We start from the raw sequence: 7,441 nt of genomic DNA, 5'->3' as shown, positions 1-7,441 counted from the left end.
ATATTTAAAACAAGTAAAAAAAAAAAAAAAAAAAAATCTGTGAGTACAGTATGAAAAGTATGAAAATACGTTTTATGCATTGCTGCTTCTAAAGTAAATCCATTTCGTTTTAAGGATCATTAAATATTTTACTGAAAATAAATAAATAAATAAATAAAACAGAAATACTTTTATAGAATTTTTTTTTCTTAAATCTATTTTATATATAAAATATATAACTGTATTTTGCAGGCATTTTTGCCAGCACATCAACATAGATTGTTATAGTCATTCCCAATGCAGACACGTTTGACTTTAACAACCGATTTCAGCAAGTCAAGTAACATTATTTATATAGCACTTTTATACAGGCTGTATCAAAGCAGCTTCACAGTAATAAACAGGAAAATAACAGTATTATTGTTGCAAAGTGAAATGAAAGCAATTTCAGCTATAAAGCAGCTCTAAAAAGACAATAGTGGCATTATACAAGTTAATTTACTTCAATTACTGTGTCAGTGTTGCAAAGTTCATTAGCTATTAAGAAAACTCAGTTCAAATATAAAACAGCTCTACAGATGATTCAGTTCATGTCAGTTCAGTGTTGATTATATGGAGTATCCAAATCGTTAACAAACCATAATTTTGTGAAAACTGCATTTCATGAGCTTTTCTTTTGCCATTTCAGACTAAAATGAGTCAGGCAGACAAAAAAATAAAATAAAATCTCTGCTTGTCTTAACAAAGCCATGGAGACTTTGGGGTGTGCTCTTTTGACCTATACTAGCTATACCACCTATACTGTGCAACATAATAGCAACCACTTGACAGGCAACTTACAGTAACAACGCCTTGGCATGACTGTGGCGTGTTTCGGTCGAGAAAAGCACCACTCACATTTCTTCAGGAAACGTAAACATGTAGTTATACTCGATGTTCCATTAAACACATGCACCGGAGGCGTATGAGGATCCCTTAAAATATGTGCCGTATCCAGTTCTGGAGACCCAATCAATTTGTTCCGGCAGAAATTAAGACCTCTGTGATCTCTCAAATCCATGCGAATCTGGCAGACAACAGAGTTTACGTGATGTCGATTTATTTGTGAGAAATAGCTTTGTTTTGGTCCGAAATGTCAAAACAGCGGTTAGATCGCTCCTCGCCCGCTCCCTCAGAGCTCGGGGTAAAAATAAACCATGATCTAGAGGGGGCAATTGGTGGATGCATGTGTGGATCAAATGATGAGATGAGAGACAAACTATACCTTAATGTTCGAACCTGACTGGTGTTTAAAATTCTTTTCCTGTGACACTGTAATGTAATGCAGGGGGACCAATCAAGAGCTTATTATGCTACACTCATCTGAGTCATTATCGCTGTAATCAGTATTTATACACAAGTGGCTTTCTCGCTCGCTCTAACGCTCTTGCCCTCTCCTTCTCCCTCTCCCTGCACTTTGTCGAAACATGCAGCTCTATCTAGATCTCATGCATGAAAAGAGATCTAGTTCCCTTTGTCGAGGCTTGTATCTCCCAGGTCCCCGAGAGCTTGTTCGAGCATTACATCATGCGCTGGAACAAAGACACGCTGGGATGGGCTGGGTAACGGGAAGGATGGAGGTTGGGCTGGTGCTGAGATCAGGTTTTTGGGAAAAGTCATGGGAAGTTGGGGAGGGGGGTGGGGAGGAAGTAAAGAAAGAACGACCTAAATTAGTGTGGGAGCAGATGGAAAAACGAAGCCCTAACAAATCCAGGTAAAGCTGGTTGGTGAAACAAGCTGCTTTTAAAAGCTTCCACGCCGACTTTTATGAGACCTGGACATGTACGACCGTTTGCAGTCAGATATTCCGCAAACAAGCTAAATGATCATCACATGGGTGGACACGAAGGGGATGTTGCATTTTCAAGATGACGCTGAGGCTGAAACATCAACGGGCAGACATATTTCCAAAACACAGCAGACAATTAGTCGGTTTCATAGTCTTTGCGCTCCTGTGGTTTGCTCCGAGGAGGCTTTAGACTCATTCAAGAAGGTTAAACACAACAGCCAGGAAACATGTTTAGACTCCAAACCCTACTGAAATACAACTCTTCATGAGAGTTCTTTGTCCACAATTCAATAATTTGCTAATTAAATTTGTTCGCCAATTTTAGGTCAACATCATGAATGATCTAACCAAAATGTTGGATCTTTCAGCAGAATTACATGAGCTGATTTTTTTTTTTTTTTTTTTCACCAAAATGGTATGTATTAGATTTCGGATTCAGGTCTGATTTCTCATAATTGCCTCAATCTGATTTTTGGATCAGATACAACATTTTTCACAGGATTATGATAAGATGATTAGTAAATGTGGCTTGAGGCTTATACCTTTGACTTGTGATTTTATTATTTGGCTTCTACGCAGGCCAGCTTAATTTACGCAACCGCAGGATTGTAAAACAGCACCGGTATTTTCAAATATTTTTATGCATGTCTCAATGTCCCAGTCAGGAGGGTTAGATGACAAGAATGGCCTTGTGCACTTGACCTGCGAGGTTGTGTGTGCGCATGTTAGCGTGCCAGCGTATGCATGCCTCGTTCTGGGATTGACTTGACACTCTTGCAGATACTCAAATTTCTTCATAAATCCAAGCACACTCCACCTCTGGGTTCCCCTGCACCTGGCACTGGGAGATCAAGCACCACATGAACCCTTAATTCCAGGAATGATGGCCTTGTGGGATTCAGCCCCATCGGAACATGGGAGCTTGTCCGGTTGCCTCTCCAAAAGCCACCAATCAGGTAATAATCCTCTAATGCCTGCAGAGCTAATCAGCCTCCACGCCAGTGTCTGCTGCCAGGCCTCGCTGCTGCTGTTGGCATCGGGTTCTGGCTGAAGTTTCCGATGGACTTGACAGCAGCAGGGCTTGTAGGATCACGCTTGACCTGTGCTAACTCTGGTCTCTTGTGTTGTAAAACAGTTCACTCACAAATTAACATTCTATTATCATTTACTCACCCTTTTGTAATTCTAAATTACTTTCTTTCTTCAGTGGAACACAAAAAGTTTTGTAAAATCTTAAAGGTGCTGTTTTTCATTCAATGAAAGTGAATAGGAATGGGTGATTAAAGTTCCAAAAATGACAAACAGCACCATAAAATATATTCTATAGGACTTTAGTGTTCTATCCAATGTCTTCTAAATACATCTGATTGCTTTGTGTGAGGAAAATTTTCATCTGTTCCTCACACAAAGCTGTCAAATGGCTTCTGTAGACTTTGAATATAGCATGCAAGTTCTATGGAGTACTTTTTATGTGCTTACTTGCATTTCTGTAGCACATTTAACATAAAAACATGGGACTAGCAATGCCAAAGTTTGAATTCAGTTCCCAGGGAAAGCAAGCACTGATAAAATGTGTACCTTGAATGCAATGCAAGTCATTTTGGAAAATGTACCTTTTATCTAATGCAAGTTACTTTGGATAAAAGCATCTACCAAATGCATGAATGTGATGTAAATGCACATATTATATGTTTTTGTAGCTCAAACAGTACAGCACAGTGCACTGTGTTATCAATGTCAAGGTCAGGGGTTTGGTTCCCAGAGAAAGCAAGAACAGATCAAATGTGTTCCTTGAATGCAATGTAAGTGTGTTTTCACACCTGTAGATTGATTGCTTTGTTCCGAAACAGGGATTAAAATTATTACAATGTTGCTTTTTATTGTTGGTGCGTTTAGCTTTCACAAGGCAAAGTTTCTAAACGAACCAAAATTGTTAATACAAGTCACGTGCGAGTAAACTGTCCTCTCATTGGTCCATGGAGCTGGAATGGCAATAAACATGATTCATTTGGAAAGAGAGGCAAACAAAGTCTCTCTCTCACACACACATACGTCAGGATGGAACGACAACAGCTTTGAGGGCTTATTGTTTTGTTTTTATGTTGTTGTTTTTTTTTTTGTAGCTGTTGATATATTTATTAATTTATGATTTTGAGCAGGAGTCCAGGGTTCGTCAGCAAAACATTGTTAAAATGCACCTACTATGAAGAGCATTAAGACAGCATTATAAAATGAAAAGGAGCGCTTTGATTTTGAATGAAGACGTGCACACCCACTGTTTTTCACGGAACTTACGTAATTACCCATTATACAGTGTGATATAGTTCGTTGGTCCATTGGATCGGATTGCTTTTTCACTACAACTGAACCGCTCCAGAGTTCTTCTTCAATCGAGCCGAGACCGCCTCATTCAGGCGATCTCGGACCGATTGTTTTGGTGCAGATCCGAGCGCGATTGCCTTGTTCACATATGCCCAAACGAACCAAGCTAAGGGGGGAAACATGCCAGGTTCCGAAACAACGGGCCAGGTGTGAAAACACCATAAGTCATTTTGGACAAAAATATCTACCAAATGCATATGTGATGTAAATGCATATTATATTCTTCCTGTTCCTGTAACAGTAGGACACAGCGCTAGCAATGCCAAGGTCAAGGTTCACTAAGATTGGATTCCCAGGTAAAGCAAAAACTCACACCGTGTACCTTGAATGCAAATGTTGCTTCAAATAAAAGCATCTGCCAATTAGTAAATGCTACTTTATGTTTATATACAAAAATATTTACCAAATGCATATATATATATATCCATTTTGGTACCCAACCTTGTCTTTTTGCACTACCACGTGGTCAAGCTACAAATGGTTTTAAACATCATGTAGATACACAAAATGTGTTCACATAATCTGTTCTTAGAAATAGGATAGTGTTCCTTGAAGATTTGAATGTTATAGACAGCGTAATCAGATCCCTTTTCTCATTTACTCACCTTCTATTCACACATCTTTATCTGTCATTCAAGACACTGGTATGTTGACGGGTCTTTTGCACTGCATGATGAAAATCCTTTACTAGGAATCTGCCACATCATCACATAGTGGGAGTGGAATATTTGTCTTACACCAGCCTAAAGGTACATTTAATCTTTTGCACATTTGGATTAAAATAAAAGTATTTTTTTTTTTTTTTAAATGTGTTGTAATGACGGCCCACAGATTTAGACCTGGACAGGTCAATCAATCCATGTTTCCAATCAGCCACTTACGAGGTTCTTATATAGTTAATACGCTGTTTTAGAAAGCATTTAATATGTAAGCAGTAGACAGCGAGGCAGCTAGGTTTTGGAACTGAGCCTGCACGTGATCATATATTTATCTCATATTTTACTGCTTCTCGGGCTTATAAGCTCTCAAAAGGTACTTGAGAAAAGAGGCCTAAAGTGGGTTGAAAAAAATCCTGTCTGGCTCCAGATGCAAATGAAAAATGGATAACAGTTCAACTGTCTCTAATGTTCATTGTTTGGAGAGCAGAATGTGTTTAAGATTAATATCTACACATATATAAATGCAGGACATTCTAAAGTCATGCAATGAATCTTCAGAAGGTGGGCTCGTTATTCCCAGGCCACACACTGCGCTCCATATTAAACTAATATCAGATCAAAGGTAGACAATTCATCAGTCTTCAAAGGGACTGTCATTTTTAAAAAATCGACCGTCATGTACATTCACAAGCTGCTGAGCGGTTGGCTTTGGCAAGATATGTCAAGCAAGAGCGAGAAATGGCGTTAGATGCGAAAGACAGTGATGGTGCCATAGACTTCCTGCCCTACTGGCAGAGAACTTTATGATTTGGCTCCTTGACTAAAGCAGAACAAAACATTATTGCACAAACAGATATAAAACTATTTAATGACAGGATTGGAAAAGCCATTACTGAGAGTAGAAAAGGCAAAAACGAAAAAAGAAAGAAAGAAAGAAAGAAAATGCAGGAATTGCCAAGGAGAAGATGAGTAATCCACTGTATGGCCAACTGAAAATATTAAAGACACTGCTAATATCCCACAAGTTTAGCAAACGTAAACACTGACAGGGGAAAAAAAGTGCATACTTTATTAGCCAGCCCGGAAAACCACAAGAAAGACTGGCTTAAACTAACATATCCTAGCCAAGGAACACTGGACTGTGAACACATCAAAGAAAAAGAACTACAAGAAGAGGTAATGATTATACAAACAACTGAGATCAGGCGTTCACACTCTGCTTTACTTTAAAGGAGGTCAAGGAATTAAAGCATTGTCAGGTTCGGTGTCAGCTTAATTAACTTGAGCCAAAGTCTTTGATTATTTGAGGATCTTTTTTTTTTGATATTTTATGAAGGGAGTATTCCCTATAGTGTGTTTATCGTGTTTTTGTAGGCTGATTATGAGACAGAGACCTGGCAACAAGTCCTGACTCGTCCGTGACATTGATTTGAGCTCTTGAGTACGTCCATCCCATTAGCCAAAGGCCTTTGAAAATAAATGCTGACTACACATACTTGCTTCTCGGAATCAGAGGCTTTTCCAAACACATTTACATCTTGCTGGTTCAGAAAGTCTTTATGCGGGGCTTAGACAAAGAAATTAAAGGGAATTTCTGTTCAATATGACATCAATGTGATTCAGACAATCACATTTAACTGTTGGCCGCCAGCCTGACTGCCATCTTTTTTTTTTTTTTTTTTTACCATCTGCTGAAATGCATAAAGTTGGGGTCAATTTCACACTGGAGGCTTTAAGTCTGTGTGATTAAATATTTATCTCAAAGCTGTCATCTATACAGTAAGGAAGACACAACAATGCATATTTGAACAATGTGAAATTACATAAACACTGTTTCATAACCAGAAACGACAAATTAAGCATTAGTTCTGGCAGATCACGTGAGTCAAGCTTGCATCAGCTGATTCTCAGCTGATCATATCTACCTATAGGAATACAACACCTATCGCGGCATTCCTATATAAGCTCTATTCAGTATCAAATCAGCAGCTTTTTCCGCTTGCTCAGGAGCAAATCAGACGGCGAATTCCATCTCTATGGGAAAGCATTCAATCAGGAATTTTCAGGGTTTGGTTTTCCACAGAGTTCTCACCAGATTCAACAAGTTCTTGAACTTGAATGCAAATTCGCAGCGATTGATATTTGATAGACTCTGAAGTGACCTGAGCAAGCACTGCTTCTCATAACGATATATCATTGACATAGACTCTTTGCCTGCAATTCATAGCTGAAATTGTGCTAATGTGACTGCATCAACAACACACTTACACAAGATCTGCTTTCCCCGCTGGAAGAAGCAAAGATATCAAGGAGGGTTAAAGCATCCACGTAAAAACTGAACATTTAACCCTTTATTCATCTCTGAATGTCTTCACAAGGCTAAGCTAAGTTCTTATTTTATTCTCATTGCCTTATGCTATGTTGGCAATTATGCTATCGTTAAATATTGCTCGTTGTTAAGGCAGTTGTTCAGTAGCATGTTTGTTTGCTAGGCATGCTGTTGCTTTAGGCTCATTGGTTATATTTTGTCATGCAGGTAACATTACCCAGTAAACTTACCACAGCGAGGCTTGTTTTTAATATGTTGTTTAAG

The sequence above is a fragment of the Onychostoma macrolepis genome, chromosome 09 (assembly GCF_012432095.1).
Source record: "Onychostoma macrolepis isolate SWU-2019 chromosome 09, ASM1243209v1, whole genome shotgun sequence".
NCBI lineage: Eukaryota > Metazoa > Chordata > Actinopteri > Cypriniformes > Cyprinidae > Onychostoma > Onychostoma macrolepis.
This window is presented reverse-complemented; position numbering follows the sequence as displayed.